At 46.7% G+C, this 17,556-nt stretch overlaps 2 protein-coding genes across 15 annotated transcripts in view; one reads left to right on the top strand and one right to left on the bottom strand.

Annotated features, from left to right (window-relative positions):
- The window catches only part of CLCN3 (chloride voltage-gated channel 3), a 130,067-nt gene extending 121,688 nt beyond the window's left edge, over positions 1-8,379 (bottom strand). For 2 of the 12 annotated variants that reach the window (XM_043545980.1, XM_043545984.1), the window contains exon 1: positions 8,217-8,341. The gene's annotated coding sequence lies outside the window, so the exon portion shown is untranslated. Of the gene's footprint in view, positions 1-8,155 lie in introns of all 12 variants that reach the window. The other 10 variants (XM_043545973.1, XM_043545977.1, XM_043545982.1 and 7 more) reach the window with 9 other exon arrangements.
- Positions 8,380-8,418: 39 nt separating this feature from the next.
- The window catches only part of NEK1 (NIMA related kinase 1), a 144,313-nt gene continuing 135,175 nt past the window's right edge, over positions 8,419-17,556 (top strand). For 2 of the 3 annotated variants that reach the window (XM_043545964.1, XM_043545952.1), the window contains exon 1: positions 8,435-8,929. The gene's annotated coding sequence lies outside the window, so the exon portion shown is untranslated. Of the gene's footprint in view, positions 8,930-17,556 lie in introns of all 3 variants that reach the window. The other variant, XM_037897511.2, reaches the window with a different exon arrangement.

The raw sequence follows: 17,556 nt of genomic DNA, 5'->3' as shown, positions 1-17,556 counted from the left end.
CAGGCTTCACATGCACCCACTCACTATATGGAAGTTGGTTGGTACAATTACATCTGCAAAATCATCTAAACATATTATTTGCATTCCTTATTATTTGTAGTACGATAGTGCCTACAACATCCTGGCACTGTCAACACATGCACATGAAGCCAGTCCCAGCTCCAGTGAGTTTACAGTCTAAGGCCCCAATCCTGCAAACACACCAGTGGGACTAACCACAGGCTTAAAGAAAGTAGTAAATATTTGAAGGATCAGAGCCTAAGACAATACATGAAGCATGGCAGAAAATTACAATCAGAATATGTACATTATATAAATGTTTATATATAAACTGGATTTTAGTTAGAGGAATATACATCAGTTACAACTGATTATGCTGTACGGGAAGACTTTGGCAAACCAGTAAAGTGCCTGACACCACTATTGCTTATTGCTAAAATTAGTCAAGTCAGCAGGCCGTAAATTGGTCATGCAGCAGCCTTAGCATAACCAAGGCAGGAGGGGAGGGGGTTTTGGGTGCCACAGACAAGGCAGCTTGACCCCAAGGCAGGCCTTCCTGCTAAGAATGTTGAAATTGCCGATATATGTATTTTAGAAAAACAGGAAGCTTGTCTATAATGTACCCTGAGGAATGTGTCTGTCAGGGTCGCAAGGAATGGACACTGGAGGGAAAAAAAGGAACTTGTTAATTGATGATCATAAGGAAACCTCTTGCTTGACCTTTAAAAACTGCTTGCTTTGCAAGTTTTCTTTAAGGGATATATCACTGTATTACTAATGTATAAATAAGGGGGGGGAGGAGTTTGAGGTAGCTGGATTTCTCAGAAGGGGCTCTTCAGGGACTCTTCCTCTGGATGCATCTTGTGTTCCCCACCAGCAGAAGGGCTGCTGCTGTGCCACTCAAGAGCCACACTCAGCTTTGGTAATTATCGAGGGTTGGGGTGTTTTTACTAATCTGTTGTGGACGTGTGTAAGTGCTTGAGAATACGTAAAGTTTAGCTTTAAGTGAAAGCACTCTCTGGTGCTGTCCTGTTTGTGCCAACCATCTATCGGTCGGATGGCCATATCTCCCCTGATTTATTTCCTGACACCACCTCGCACAGAGTAAAAGTTACCAAAAGCTTTGGGTTGAAAGAACCCCGGGTAACAATGCCATAGCTTATCCATTGGCCAATCTTTTGTAGGCATTGAGGGATACGTTTCAAGGAGAACGTTCTATGCAAAGAAAGCAGCACAGGCTAAAGTGCAAAATGATTGTAGATGAAAGTCAAAAATGTAGGCAAGGTAGGCAACCAATGAAAGAATAGATGGGATTGAGGATGTTAGGATATAGATATTCAGGCCTGTCTGTAAAGGCCTATACTCTAAGAATTTAGGTGTATTCTTATCACTTAGCCAGTTATAGAGGTATAAAAGAAAGAATCAAAATCACTGTCTGCCGGTGTAAGGGCCTTCTCTTACTGTGACAGTCTGAGGCCCTGTTCTTAGGCTAAGGCCTTTGGCTAAGCAGCAGAGGCAGCCATAAGCTGGGAAGCGAACGATCACATCCTCACATTCCAAACTAGTCACACTGAAAAGGTGCTATTGGGCTGTTAGGAATACAATTCTGTCCTGATAGTGCCTATCACCTCCAGAGAAAGGGAAGTGCCTAGAAAATGTAAAAGGAAACTTAGTTTGATAGCATCCTGTCTGGCAAGAACTCACTTATCAATAGCTGGGATGTGAAATCCTCATTTCTGTGTTGTTCTATCATTGCAGTCCCCATTTCCCTATTGTTTGTCTGTATAATCTGTCTGGTTCTGTGATTGTTTCTGTCTGCTGTATAATTAATTTTGCTGGGCGTAAACTAAGGTGGTGGATATAATTGGTTAAATCATGTTACAATATGTTAGGATTGGTTAGTTAAATTTCAGTAAAATGATTGGTTAAGGTATAGCTAAGCAGAACTCAAGTTTCACTACATAGTCTGCAGTCAATCAAGAAGCAGGGGGGGAAATTGGAATCATGTTTTCCTAAGGGGGGGGGGGAAATGGGAACAAGGACATAGGTAAGGCTCTGTGGTGTCAGAGCTGGGAAGGGGGACACTAAGGAAGGAAACTGGCATCATGCTTGCTGGAAGTTCACCCCAATAACCATTGAATTGTTTGCACCTTTGGACTTCGGGTATTGTTGCTCTCTGTTCATGCGAGAAGGACCAGGGAAGTAAGCAGGTGAAGGAGTAAGCCCCCTAACAGAGGGCAATACAACAGGTCAAGGGAAGAGTTCAGAGAAACAAAAGTTCTAAATGGCTTAAATAGCACGGACAATAAATTTGAACTTGATATGGGAAAAACTGAAGGGGTCAAATGGAGACGAGCATTCAAATCCCTCCACTAGGCTTTTACAGTGATAGCTGACTTGAATTGGTTATTTCACTGTACATATATGCCTGGTTTTTGGCAGTGAAGATATAGCTGAAGATGACTCCAAGATTATGGGCTGGGTATAACAATATATCATCAATCCCGATCAGTTAACAGCGACAGAGAATAGGAATATTCAGGAAGGTCTGGCAAGATAAGAAGTTCATGTAACTGACTACAAGTGAAAATGAAATGAAGTTTCAAGCTGTTGCAATACACATGTGTGTCTAATCCCCATTAGGTAGAAATATAATAATCTTTATATTGTGGTCACGCCTAGTGGTAAACCAGATTGGGCTCCATTGTGCTAGGTGCTGCACAGATGTAGAAAGGGGCACCTTCTTGTCCCAAGATCTTACAATCTAAAACATTAAGCATCAGAGTTAAGGTGGTTTGCAGACCTCAACTCCAGTATGTTTTTAGATTTCTATGTAATATAGAAATGTTTTCAATTAACTGATAGCTATAGTTTGTTTAAAAAAAATTGGAGAGGGAGATTTGGGAATTTTATATTTGAAACTCTAGATATATAATTCCCACTATTACATGAAAATGCAGTTTTTAATCTTTACGGTATAACACCAGTGACATTCCTAGAAAACAGATACAATATCAATACCATTTCTGAATTTCAAGTCTTAAAATGAATTGACCATTCCATTAAAATCAGTGTCTATACTGAATCCTTCATGTTGCCATAGGTTACGTCTGCTAAAGGAGAGAGAAGCATTAGCTCTAATGCGCAGGTGCCCAACCTATGGTCCGCAGGCCATATATGGTCAACCATGAGGCCTGTGGCCTTCGTTAACACAATATACTAACATTTTGTCATCATGTTAATTAGTTATGCGTCATATGTTTTCCCCATTTTCTATAATTCTGATATGTTTTATGCACTGATTACTTTGTTTTTAAATAAACAATACTGTACATAGAAACAGCCTGTTTGGCCCTCACAAGGTTGTGTTTAGGGTTATTGGCTCTCCTGTGTAGTAAGGTTGGGCACTACAATGCAATTGAAAGCTGTGGTGCTCTGTACCTTGATTGTGTGGTATCCAATGCAAAGTTTGTCATGTCGGGTGTCTTCGGAAAGCTCATGATGCACTGAGCATTGTTATAATAATGTTATAGGTAATAATTTCATGTATATAGGTATGAAAATGTGTCCTCGTGGCTTAAAACAAGCCCAGACAAAACTCTCCAGAAGCAGAGGGGCAGTTCATACCTCATCAGGGCACGTATAGGATAAACCCAGCCCAAGAGGAAAGAAAGAACATGATAAAAGGGAGAGACATTAGCCATGCTCTCTCTTCCACCTCCATCTACAGACACCACCACCAAGTGACTGAAGCACTGATCAAAGGGGAGAGCCTGGCTGAAGGGCAACCAGCCAGCCTCTGGTGAGAAGTATCTAAGTTCTTAAGGGTACTGAAAGTGTTAAGATCAGCTTAGAATGAGTTTTGCTTTTATTTCATTTGCTCAAATCTGACTTCTTGTGCTTTGATTTATAATTACTTAATCTATTTTTTGTAGTTAATAAATTTGTTTATTCTACCTGAAGCAGTGTGTTTGGTTTGAAATGTGCCAGAGACTCTCCCTGGCACCGGGACCACAGTTGTCTAAGCGATAACAGCACAATAAAGATAATGGATTTCAAGAAGGCAGACTTTAGCAAACTCAGGGAGTTGGTAGGTAAGATCTCCTGGGAAACAAGTCTAAGGGGAAAAACAGTTCAAGAGAGTTGGCAGTTTTTCAGAAAGACATGATTAAGGGCACAAAAGCAAACAATCCCGCTGCGTACAAAAAGATAACTATAACAAGATCTTAACCAGGAGATCTCATCTTAACCAGGAGATCTTCAATGATCTGAAACTCAAAAAGGAGTTCTACAAAAAGTGAAACTAAGTCAAATCACAAAGGAAGAAAACGAACACAAATATGTAGGTACAAAATTAGAAAGCCCAAGCCGCAAAACAAGATTAAACTAGCTAGAGACAAAGTGTAACAAGAAAACACTCTATTCATACATTAGAAGGAAGAGGAAGACCAAGGACAAGGTAGGCCTGTTACTCGATGAGGTGGGAAAAATAACAGAAAATGTGGAAATGGCAGAAGTGCTAAATGACTGTTTCACTTTTCACCAAAAAGGTTAGTAGCAATTGGATGTCTAACAGTGAATGCCAGTGAAAATGAGGTAGGATAAAAGGCTAAAATACGGAAAGAACAAGTTAAAAATTACATAGGCCTTGTCTACACTACACAGTTTTGTTGGCAAAAGGCAGCGGAGGTGCACACATTACAATGCTCCTCTCACCAACAACACTCTCCTGCTTTGCTGACAAAATATAACCACCTTGACAAGAGGTGTAGAGCTTTTTGCAGCAAATTTAAATCGACAAAAAGTCAGTGTAGACACTGCATTCATTATGTCACCGTAATTGGCCTCTAGGAGGCCACAGTGCTCACCGTGACTGCTCTGCTCACCGTTTTGAACTCTGCTACCCCACATCCAGCTACACAGGCACGTGCCCGTTCCCATTCAAAGCACCAGGAAGTTTTGAAATTGCTCAGCATGGAAAGCTACTGCCCAGCTGAGCGTGCCGGCTCCTGGCAGCAAACACACTCCTCCCTGGACTACAGGGGAGGAAGTGGATCTCCTCGGTCTGTGGGAGAACTCAGATGGAATCAAAACACTATCACGGAATCCTGCTCTCCCCAGCACTAGGATCACAGTGGCAGGCAGTGTAGGCTGCTGTTGGGGAGGGGTGGAAGGAAGACTCCTGATGTGCTGTGCAGAGCCAGGGAGGGAGGTGGGGGCTGATGTTGGAGTGTCCCTTTCCTCTCCCCCGTGTAGCAGTCTCTGCTGAGTTGGGGTGAGGGGACAGGGGGACACCAGCTGTTTATGCACCAGCCTCTGCCTCAGGATTGGTTGCTTCCGGCTGCTGCCTGGTGAATGCTATACTTAGAGACAGCATGCCAACATACTCACTCTCCCCCCAACACACACACACATTCCCTGTCACACACTTTCCTCCACACTTCTGTGGGCTTCTTGTGTTAGTGTTCAGCAATGTCAGTTTGGTCATATTTGAGTGCTACTTTCAAAAGTGATTTAAAATGTGTAACTTTTCAGACTCAAATATGACCAAACTGACATTGCTGAACACTAACACAAGAAGCCCACAGAAGTGTGGGGGAAAAGTGTATGACAGGGAGTGTGTGTGTGTTGGGGGGAGAGTGAGTATGTTGGCATGCTGTCTCTTTAAGTATAGCATTCGCCTGCCTGAACACTTGTTCAGGCAGCAGCCGGAAGCAACCAATCCTGAGGCAGAGGCTAGTGCATACATCAGCATAACTTGCATCAACAAAACTCTGTAGTGTAGCCATAGCTTTAGACAAGTTAGATGTTTTCAAGTCACCAGGGCCTGATGAAATTCATCCTAGAATACTCAAGGAGCTGACTGAGGAGATATCTTAGCCATTAGCAATTATCTTCAAAAAGTCAGGGGAGAGATTCCAGGGGACTGGAAAAGGGCAAATATAGTGCCAAAAGGGAAATAAGGACAACCCAGGGAATTAGAGACCAGTCAGCTTAAATTCAGTACCCAGATAGATAATAGGGGCAAACTATTAAGCAATCAATTTGCAAACATCTAAAAGATAATAAGGTGATAAGTAACAGTCAGCATGGATTTGTCAAGAACAAACTGTGTGAAACCAACTTAACAGCTTTCTTTGACAGGTAACAAGCCTTGTGAATGGCGGGGAAAGCAGTAGATGTAGTATATCTTGACTTTAGTAAGGCTTTTGGTACAGTCTCACATGACTTTCATAAACAAACTAGGGATATAAAACCTAGAAGGAGCTACTATAAAGTGAGTGCATAACTGGTTGGAAAATGGTTCCCAGAGAGTAGTTATCAGTTGTTTACAGACAAGCTGGAAGGGCATATCAAGTGGGTTCCACAGCATCAGTTCTGGGTCCAGTTCTGTTCAATAGCCTTATCAGTGATTTAGACAACAGCATAGAGTACACATATAAAGTCTGCAGACAATATCAAGCTGGTAGGGGCTGCAAGTGCTTTGAAGGACAGGATTAAAATTCAAAATGATCTGGACAAACTGGAGAAATGGTCTGAAATAAATAGGATGAAATTCAATAAGGACAAATGCAAAGTACTCCACTTAGGAAGGAACAAGCAGTTGCACACAGACAAAATGGGAAATGACTGCCTAGGAAGGAGTACTGCAGGAAAGGGATCTGGGGGTCATAATGGAGCACAAGCTAACCATGAGTAAACAGTACAACACTGTTGCAAAAAAAGAACGTTCTGGGACGTATTAGCAGGAGTGTTGTAAGTAATTATTCCGTTCTACTCCATGCTGATCAGGCTTCAGCTGGAATATTGGGTCCAGTTCTGGGCACCACATTTCAGGAAAGATATGGACAAATTGGACAAAGTCCAGAGGAGGGCAACAAAAACGATAAAAGGTCTAGAAAACATGACCTCTGAGGAAATAATGAAAAAATTGGGTTTGTTTATTTTGGAGAAGACAGAGGGGACATAACAGTTTTTGAGTACCCAAAAGGAGGAATGAGAAAAACTGTTCTTCTTAACCTCTGAGGAGAGGACAAGAAGCAATGGTCTTAAATTGCAGCAAAGGCGGTTTAGGTTGGACATTAGAAAAAACTGTGTCACGGTGTTTAAGTATTGGAATAAGTTGCCTAGGGAGGTTGTGGAATCTCCATCACTGGAGATTTTTAAGAGTAGATTAGACAAACATCTGTCAGGGATGTTCTAGATAAGGCTTGGTCCTTCCTTGAGTGCAGGGGACTGGACTAGACAACCTCTCAAAGTCCTTCCAGTCCTACAATTCTACATCAATTCCTGTTACTAATCTCTTCCAATATCTTCTCTAGTTATTTAAGGGGCAAACTGGCATGAGTGTCTCATAACCAATCTTCCTTGTGCTACAGCCATTTTACCAACCAAGGTGATGTGAGGTGAGGAAACAAAAGCAGATGTAGTTATTCATTGCTAAAACAGGGAGCACCTGCACCAAAGGAATAAATATTGCAGCTGATTATACAATAATATTCAAGATGGGGAGTTTCTAAGGAGAAAGACCTTGTCATACACCAGTAGAGATGCCAGCAAACAGCACTGTCATTTCTTGAGGTTAAAGCTTTAGAAGCAAAAAAAAAAAAATCAGGAATTCAGCTACCTTACTCATATGTTCTTAGGCGGCCACCAATGCTGTGTATGCCATCTCCCTTATAAACACTCTCTCAGGTGCCACTAGTACGCCTTTTCTTTTTGCGAATACAGACTAACACGGCTGCTACTCTGAAATCTCTCAGACAGAAATCGTCACTGTGTTAATTACCATGGCAGGACTACAGAGCAACATGGACCCCCAGCTTCAACCCACTGCACAGAGACGGCAGCCAACTTGCCCCAGGCACGCACTGGGGGCTCGGCGGGGAGTAACACCTGCACATGACCCACTCCCCGCCGCACAGCGCCCAGGAGACAGGCGCAGAGAAGCCCATAGCACCTGGCAGGCCAGGACAGCGTGGAAACAGGCACAGCACCACCACGGACACCGGCAGCGCCCACAGGCGCCACAGCCCCAAGGCTCGGGGGACACTGACACCCCCCCCCAAACACAAGAACTACCGCGCCCCCCCAGCGCTGACTCCAGACCAGACGCTCCCCATCCTCGCAGTCCCAGGGCCCGGGTAGCAGCTACCGTCACGTAGCGCCCATGCGAGGCTGCCCCGTCCGGTGTCCCTCCGCCGGCCCCGCCGTACCTGGCCGCGTAGCGCCGCCTGCTGCTCCCAAGGGAGGCGCTCGCGCAGCCTCCTTCTCCGAGTCATGGGCAGGGCGCAGACGCTTGCGCGGGGCGGGGTTCCCCCTCCCCTCGCCGGCGCTCGCTCTGCCGGCCCCACCCCACTCTGCGCGTGGGCGGGGCTTCCTCCCGCCCATGCGCACAGCAGCCACGCCACTTCCGCCACGCCGCGGCCCACTTCCGGTATGGTCTGCGGCTGGGGTGCCCCACGCTGCCTCTCCCCGCGGGGCCCGGCTCCGCTCCTGGCAGCTCCCGCGCGGAAGCGCGCGCCCCTCACTCTAAGGGGGCGCCCCGCAAAGCTTGGCCCCGGGGCAGGCAGCAGCGCCGGGTGACTAAGCCGGTCGCTGAGCTGCCCCGCCCCGCACGCTGGGGCCACTCCCCCGCCTGTAGTGCGGCGGCGACCTTCCTGCCTCCCTCGCTCGCTCGCTGTGACAGCATCGCAGCTGCACGGAGCCCTGGCGCTGGCCCCGTTGGGGTGTCCTCACCGGAGCTGTGAGCCGGGCTACGTCCTCGCTGCGTTATTAGCTCCCGCATCCGCATTGCGCCTAGAGCCCACGCCGCCTCCTGGCTAGCTCACCTTTAAAACCCCACCTGGCTCGAGCTGGAGACATTTGGGCGTGGATGGAAGTTGGGTTAGGGATAAGACTGGAGTTATACCTCAGCTAATGCGGACAGGTGAGCCTTCACAGCAACAGCAGGACTAAAATTAGGGCCCTACTAAATTCAGGGTCCATTTTAGTCAATTTCATGGTCATAGGATTTTAAAAATAATTAATTCCATGATTTCAGATATTTAATTATGAAATTTCACAGTTCTGTAATTGTACTCAAAGGAGTTGTGGGGGGAGTTGCAAGGTTATTGTTTGGGGCGGGGGAGAAGAGAGGAATTGCAGTACTGCTGCCCTTCTGCCTTCAGAAATGGGCAGCTGGCGAGGGGCAGCTGCTGGCCAGGAGCCCAGCTCTGAAGGCAGAGCCACTGCCAGCAGCAGTGTAGAAGTAAGGATGGCATCATAGGTGCTGACTTCCCCTTCGGCTGGGGGTGTTCAACCCCTCCCTGTCCCTGGCCTGCTTCTTCCCGCCCTTGCCCCAAGTCCCTGCCCCACTTCCTCTCCTGAGTGCGCTGTGTCCCCACTTCTCCCCCTCCCTCCTGGAAAGTCCTAAGCACTGCTAAACAGCTGTTAGGCAGTGGGGTCAGGAAGCACCGGGAGGGAGGGTGGGGGAAGAGCAGGGATGCAGCATACTCGGGACAGGGAGGAGGAGGCCATGGCAGTGGCGAGGTGGGGGCAGAGGGAGCTTGGCTGCCGGTGGGTGCAGAGCACCTGCTAATTTTTCCCCATGGGTGCTCCAGCTGTCGGCGCCTGTGTGTGGAATGGTATAATATTGCCAGCCTTACTTCTGCACTACTGCCTGCAGAGCTGGTCCCTCAGTCAGCAGCCACCACTCTGGCTCTCCAGCTCTGAAGGCAAACGAAAGGGTGGCATCGTATGGTTTTGCCACCCTTACTTCTGCGCTAATGATGATGGGGCACTGCCTTCAGAGCTGGGCGCCTGGCCAACAGCCGTCGCTCTCCAGCCACACAGCTTTGAAGGCATTGCAGAAGTAAGGGTGACAATACTGTGACCCCTCCCCTAAAATAACCTTGCAACTCCCTTTTGGGTCAGGACCCCCCATTTGAGAAATACTCATCTCCCCTGTGAAATCTGTATTGTCTAGGGTAAAAATCACACAAAAGTTCAGATTTCAGGGTCCATGATGTGTTTTTCATGGCCAAGAATTTGGTAGGGCCTAGCTATAACCAATACTGCTGCTAGCCCATTGCCTCCCCCCCCCGCCCCCAAGCAGGAATCGTCTTCTCCCCCATAGGCTAATAATTAATAGGGGGCCCCAAGCAATTGCTTAGTCTGCTTATGCCTAGCACTGGTTCTGCCTTTAACTTAGTTGCTCTGAAAGCATGAGACCCTCCTGTCTGAGCTACAAGAAAATCCCTGCTAGCTGGTACCAGCACTGGATTGAGGACCACACAGTTGTGTAATTTTCACTTCCCAGCTGGGGGTGTGAGAACACAGGTTGGTTGTAGCCTTGGCCCCAGTCCTGCAATGAAAACCACAAGCTTCAGCATGCTGTTAATTGTGAGCTCGTTTTGTAGAGTACCACAGATGGTGCAGAATTATTAAATAATGATGCTTTCAAGGATTAGATATTTTCCTTTTTCATGTTCTCCAACTTGTCTCTCTTTCTCCTACAATTCAGTTGTCGCATGCATCTTTTCAGTTTTTAAAACTTACTATGTGACAGCCACACAAGAACTATTTTTATTCAGTTGAGAGTCTAGGGACTGTTTCCTAGATTAGTGTTCTTCCACCTTCTAAAATGAATTAACACAAAACAAATCTCCCATATCTTCTAACATAGAAAATAGACATAAAACCAGTCTTGTTATTAACCAAATATAAAGCATTAATATGTCAATTCAGGTAAGGTTAATCTAAGGCCAAATGCAATCCACAGAACTTGCTACAGAATTGAGTCCTAGAATCTAGCTTTCCTCATTGTAAAGAAAATGTTGAAAACTAACTAAAATATTACCGTTACTAGGTCAGGGTACAAGCACTGTACACCCTTCAAATGCTAGGTTTAAGCTCTCAAGTGCTTGGTGGGGTCTCCATATACTTACATCTCTAGTAGGAGAAACACAGGAGCAACCAAACTGCCAATCCACTGAAAGGGGACCTCCACTAAAATGTTCTGAACCACTTTTGTAAGGTCCTTTCAGCCCTTTGAATCAGTCAATGAGATCCCCTATTAAATGTTTTCTTCTCTGGAGTGAGGGAGACTGTAAAATAGTCCTTAGCCTTTTGGGCCTGAGCATGGCAGTGTCTATATAATTAGATTTTTTTAAAATGCATTAAAACAAGGCTGCAGAGTCCAGCACTCAGATATTGAGAAAATATCTGAATTAAAGTTGCTTGCACAGCCTTAATTCAGCCCCTGCTGTATGCACCATGTAGTCTTTAAATTACATGGTGTGAATGTATCATGTAGTCTTTAAATTACATGGTGTGACAAGATAGCCAATGTTAGTATGGTGGGTCCTGCACTTTTCTTGGCTGGGGGCTAAGATTCCACACCTTACTCTTGGGGCACCAAGGGTCCCATTAGTGGCCCAGGAAGGTGGTAAAGGAGGGAAGCAGGAGAGGTGTCTGAGTTTGCTCCTCACTCTGGGCCCCAGCCCCTCTCAACCCGTGCAGGTTCTTACCATCTTCCCCCTTGGGGGGGAAGATACCTGCAGACCTTAGACACTGGGACAGGGTCTCCCTTACTTGAGTTCACCCATCTTTCAGATCACATAGCATACTTCCAAGCTCTAGTCCTCTCTCCTTCTGCCTGAAGCAGGGGGTTTTATTAGGTTCTTGACAGGGCCTTAATTGACTGCAGGTGCTCTAATTAACCTGTAGCTACCCTCCCTAGTCTACAGGGAACCATGCCTTAATTTGCCTAGGGCTTATATATTTTCCGTCTCCCACTGCTCCCTGGCCCTCCTGTATCACAATGATAAACTATTCCCTCCCCCCCCCACCCCCGAACCCCTTCCTCATTCACTGCAGAGAATGAACAATGCTTATTTAATAAGTAGCTAGTTAATATTATGTTTTATCCTTGTTGTTTAATGTGTGCTATGCTGTAACGATGCTGTCCTTGGTGGGACACTTCTGAGAGTATCAATTCAGGGCAAATTGCTTATAGCAGGGTAGCTACAGCCTAAGGCTGGGGTTTCTCCACTTCTTAGGCACACCAAACCAGCCAGACAGAGAGGACTTTGGGTTTACCCCAGTGGCTAACCACAAGTCATACAAGCATTCCCTTAGACACTCCAGTTTCCCCACCAGTGCCACTAGTTATGGGAATGAATGGTTATGAAAACCAATACTCCAGTAAAGGAAAAAAGGTTCTCCCGATCCCAAAAGACCAAGCCCCAGACCCAGGTCAATATATAAATCAGATCTTACCCACAAATCATGCTGTTGCCAATCCATTAGAATCTAAAATAAAGGTTTATTCATAAAAGGAAAAATATATAGATGAGAGCTAAAATTGGTTAAATGGAATCAATTACATACAGTACTGGCAAAGTTCTTGGTTTAGGCTTGCAGCCATGATGTAATAAACTGCAGGTTCAAATCAAGTCTCGGAGTACATCCATAACTGGGATGGGTCATTCAGTCCTTAGTTCACAGCTTCAGTTTGTAGCAAGGTTCCTCCAGAAGAAGGATTCCTTAAGAAGCAGGATTGAAGACAAGATGGAGGGGTTTTCAGGGCCATTTATATTCTCTTCCCATGGAAGGACTCTCTAATAATTTCTTGCCTGCAGCCAGGGTCCTCATGGACAATGAGAGCTAGAGGGCTGCTCTTCTTTGAGTAGTGTGTCCCTATGGATGCTCCACTGTAGGTGGATGTGCGTCCCTGTGCTTCTGATTGGAGACCTTTGGTAGCAGTGCCCGTTCAGCCAACATATGCGTTCTCCCCTCCTCATCCTCTGCCTTTAGGCTAATTAGTGCTGCACAGGCAAACCACCCTCAGTTTCTGGCTAGAGACAGAGTGATTAGCAGTCTATTCACAGATGATGTTGAAGTAAAAAGAAAACGGTACAGAGTTTAAGCATAGAAGTTTCTTGTTATCAGGGAATAAGGTACAGATTATCAAGGGGTGCGAAATTTGGTTTAGGAACGGGTCGCATAAGGAATACATAATCTGCAATCTCCCCGATTGGGGGTAAAAGTTTAACAGGTCAAAGTACAGACATTGAGATATGGGGGTATGTTGTTCATATAATGGCTATATTCAGGTGTGGAGTATAATAATGGATAGGATGATGAGGACGGATTTACCCTCATTTGGTGGGATTTAATGTTCAGTGAGTTTATGGTTCCAGTTCATATGGTTCAATGGAAAAAGTCTCTCAGTCCCTTTCCCATAGTTGATGCACGATGTCGTACCAGCTCACACCTCCTGGTACTGTTGGTGGCCGGTGATGTGTTCGACGTAGATATCCCTGGATCATCGGATGGTGTCCGAAACCATGAGGCGCCGCATGAGCCGTGCATAGCGTCGACCGATCCCACAGGTCTGCGGCACACGCTCGTTGCGCGGGTCCCAAGCGCCCAGGGCTCCGACGATCAGGGCATCCATCTGCACCTTGTAGCCCTTCGCTCTCAGGGTGTCGGCCGGGGGGCGTATTTTTCCAGCTTACAAGCTCGGGCTTCGCGGAAGGCCGGGGTCCTGTTCTGAAAGGAGACGGTGATGACGACGAGGATGATCTTTTTCTGGGCCTCGTCGGTGACTACCGTATTAGGTCGCAAGTGGCTGTCGGTACCAGGGATGGTGCAGTTCATGGCGACCTCCCCCCAGGCATGGTGCGATGGCTTTCACCAGGCGGTTCTGGATGGCGTTGTGGCGCAGCTGCCAGGCTCTGGAGTGGGGCTTGCAGCTGCACAGGACATGGGGCAGGGTCTCGTTGGAGCAGCCACACTTCCTGCAACGCTTGTCTCCGTTCCCGTGGCAGACGGCTCCGTTGAGCGGGGCGCAGTTGAGCCGGGCACGGTGGATGAACCGCCAGTCGGCGAAATGGGTGAAGCCGCCCCCCGCGAGGAAGTGGTTGCTGGCGTCCCACTTGCTGGTCAGTTCGAAGGCTTTACCCTGGTCCGGTTTCCGGCTTCAGGGTTTCCATGTACAGTGAGTGGATAGCTGCCTTCAGGGTCCTCTCCAGCATGCCCCTGGCGCTCGGGGTGTCGATGGTGTTGTTGTCGGACCTGATCTCAACCACCACTGGCTAGACACAGAGTGATTAGCAGTCTATTCACAGAAACTTCACTCTTTAGAAGTTCATTCTTAGCTAGTTTTAGTGTTTTTCTTAGCCTCAGAGTTTCCTTTAGTTTTTTCTCCTCCTGTTTAAAAAAAATGTAGAAAAGAAAAGTTTTGGACTTTAGCCTTTTTTCCCCCATATACTGGGGATTCCCCCAATAAGGGGTATGCCTAGTTTGCATGGGCTTAAGAGGTGCCTCTCCTGCAAGGAGTCCATTCCAGTAATGGATGAACATTCCCACTGTGTCTGTTGCCTCTGAGAGGGCCATATTCAGAACAAGTGTACGTTCTGTTAGTAGCTAAAGACCAGACCCTGAAAAAAACAGTAATTGAAACTAAAATTGCTCCTCATGGATGGAGCTTTTCACCTGCATCTGACCCATGACCAGTGTTTCCCAGGCAATATCAGTCTTGTCCACTGATTTCCATCACCAAGGCCAGTGAATCGAGGAAGAAATCCTCGGACTCCCCATGTAAGACCTCCAAAAAGAGAGCTTTGAGCCCTCACAGTGAGCCCTGAACCAGCCAGAGGAGATCCTCAGCATGTTTGGTCTCCTTGGTATCCATGGTACCCAAGCATGGTACCCACAGATCTCATGGGTCTGGTGTGACAGATACTGCTGGCTTGCCTAAAGACCCCATGGGCATAGACACTGAAGCAGCGGTACCATCAGTCAGGGAGAGGAGTGGAGACCGTGTCACCTCTGGGAAGACAACATTGGTATGGATGCCCCTGGTACTGATGACTGCAAGGCAACTATCATCAGACTGCTCAGTGCGGCCAACATAGCCAGCTCTCTCTGTACTGCCGACTCAGTACTGGCAACAACTGACGGAACTGATTACTGCAGCACCTCAGGAATTTAGATTCTCTAAAGACCTCACGGTATCTGAGGTACTGGAGTCTCCCTATTTGGTACCAGGCACATCTTGAGCACCGGATCAGCACTGGCACTGAGCCATGCACCTCCAATCTCTGCATCAGCTCCACCATTTCCCAGTGGAGAGATGGATAGTGACCAGGAGGTCTTCTCCCATCCATCTCACTATGCTTCCTCCCGCTACCAACCCGGGCCTTCCCAGGTATCCCTTCATGATAGGTCTGGACCTCAACTCCTCTGGTATGACTAATTATGGGCTTTTCCACCACCCCAGTGACCCTATTGGGATCCATGGGCAGCTTATAGGCACATGCCTGCTGGATGTCTAGCATTACGCACCCAGAGACTGCAAGGCATACCCCCTCAGCCACTGTCTCTAGAGCCTCAGAACCTCCTGAGGAGATCCTGGAAGGAGCAGGAGGTTGGACTAGAGTAGGAGGTTACACCACATACCAACATCTCTTCCTCCTCTCTAGATGAGGCAGTAATGCCCCCTCTACCGTTATGGCAGGCGATTTTAAACTCTTCCAAGACCTGACTAAGAGGGTGGCACATACCTTACAAATACCTCTCAAGGAGGTAGAAGACACCATAAGCTGTTGGATATTCTACACACATAGAATCATAGAATCTTAGAATATCAGGGTTGGAAGGGACCTCAGGAAGTCATCTCGTCCAACCCCCTGCTCAAAGCAGGACCGATCCCCAATTAAATCATCCCAGCCAGGGCTTTGTCAAGCCTGACCTTAAAAACTTCAAAGGAAGGAGATTCCACCACCTCCTTAGGTAACGCATTCCAGTGTTTCACCACCCTCCTAGTGAAAAAGTTTTTCCTAATATCCAATCTAAATCTCCCCCACTGCAACTTGAGACCATTACTCCTTGTTCTGTCATCTGCTACCACTGAGAACAGTCTAGATCCATCCTCTTTGGAACCCCCTTTCAGGTAGTTGAAAGCAGCTATCAAATCCACCCTCATTCTTCTCTTCCGTAGACTAACCATCCCCAGTTCCCTCAGCCTCTCCTCATAAGTCATGTGTTCCAGTCCCCTAATAATTTTTGTTGCCCTCCGCTGGACTCTTTCCAGTTTTTCCACATCCTTCTTGTAGTGTGGGGCCCAAAACTGGACACAGTACTCCAGATGAGGCCTCACCAATGTCGAATAGAGGGGAACGATCACGTCCCTCAATCTGCTGGCAATGCCCCTACTTATACATCCCAAAATGCCATTGGCCTTCTTGGCAACAAGGGCACACTGTTGACTCATATTCAGCTTCTCATCCACTGTAACCCGTAGATCCTTTTCTGCAGAACTGCTGCCAAGCCATTCGGTCCCTAGTCTGTAGCGGTGCATTGGATTCTTCCATCCTAAGTGCAGGACTCTGCACTTGTCCTTGTTGAACCTCATCAGATTTCTTTTGGCCCAATCCTCCAATTTGTCTAGGTCCCTCTGTATCCTATCCCTACCCTCTAGCGTATCTACCTCTCCTCCCAGTTTAGTGTCATCTGCAAACTTGCTGAGGGTGCAATCCACACCATCCTCCAGATCATTAATGAAGATATTGAACAAAACCGGCCCCAGGACCGACCCTTGGGGCACTCCACTTGATACCGGCTGCCAGCTAGAAATGGAGCCATTGATCACTACCCGTTGAGCCCGACAATCTAGCCAGCTTTCTATCCATCTTATAGTCCAAGGATAGTCCATATGTAGTCCATCCTCCTCCTCCAGGATAGTGCTCCCCATCAATGAGGTGCTTTTGGACACAGCTAAGCTTATATGGCAGTTGCCAGCATCGGCCACACCAACATGCAAACGGTCCAATAAAAAATCATATTTACCTCCTTGGAATATAGAATTTCTTTTTTCCCACCCTCTGCCTAATTCCACTGTGACAAATGCAGTGAACTCCTGTGGCCAGCAATATCATTCTAAGTCCATCCCTTATGACAGGGATTGGAAGTGCCTTGACTTATTGGAGAAAAGGCCTATTCTTCTGCTACTCTGCAATTTAGAATTGCCAACTACCAGGCCTTAAAAGCAAAATATGATTACATGAACTATACCAAACTTAACGTCTTTATTGACCATCTCCTGGGATCGCAACGGGAACAATTTCGAGCCACTATCAATGAAGGGCGATTGGTGGCGAAAACAGTACTCCAGATGACACAGTGGCTTGGTCCATTTCAACAGCGGTTGTGATATGGTGAGCTTCGTGGTTGCATCTTTCAGGCTTCCCAAAGGAGGTGCAACTAACTGTCAAAGATCTCCCCTTCTAAGGCTCTGCATTGTTTTCTGAGAAGACCAACATGTCACGCCACACATTTAAGGACTCCAGAGCCACACTTTGGTCACTGTGGATCTGTACGCCCAGACAAAAAAGAAAATTTAGTCCTTAATCTTCTGACAGACTGCATACACCACAGTTCCCACCACAATGCTACTATGAGCCACAGAGAAAGAAATCCAAATTCTAGAGGCACAAACCATTAGGCCCTCAATTTTCATCATCACAATCTGCCACTTCATAACATCAGTTTTGACATCCTGGTTGAGGC

This window comes from Chelonia mydas, chromosome 4, assembly GCF_015237465.2.
Source record: "Chelonia mydas isolate rCheMyd1 chromosome 4, rCheMyd1.pri.v2, whole genome shotgun sequence".
NCBI lineage: Eukaryota > Metazoa > Chordata > Testudines > Cheloniidae > Chelonia > Chelonia mydas.
This window is presented reverse-complemented; position numbering and strand designations above follow the sequence as displayed.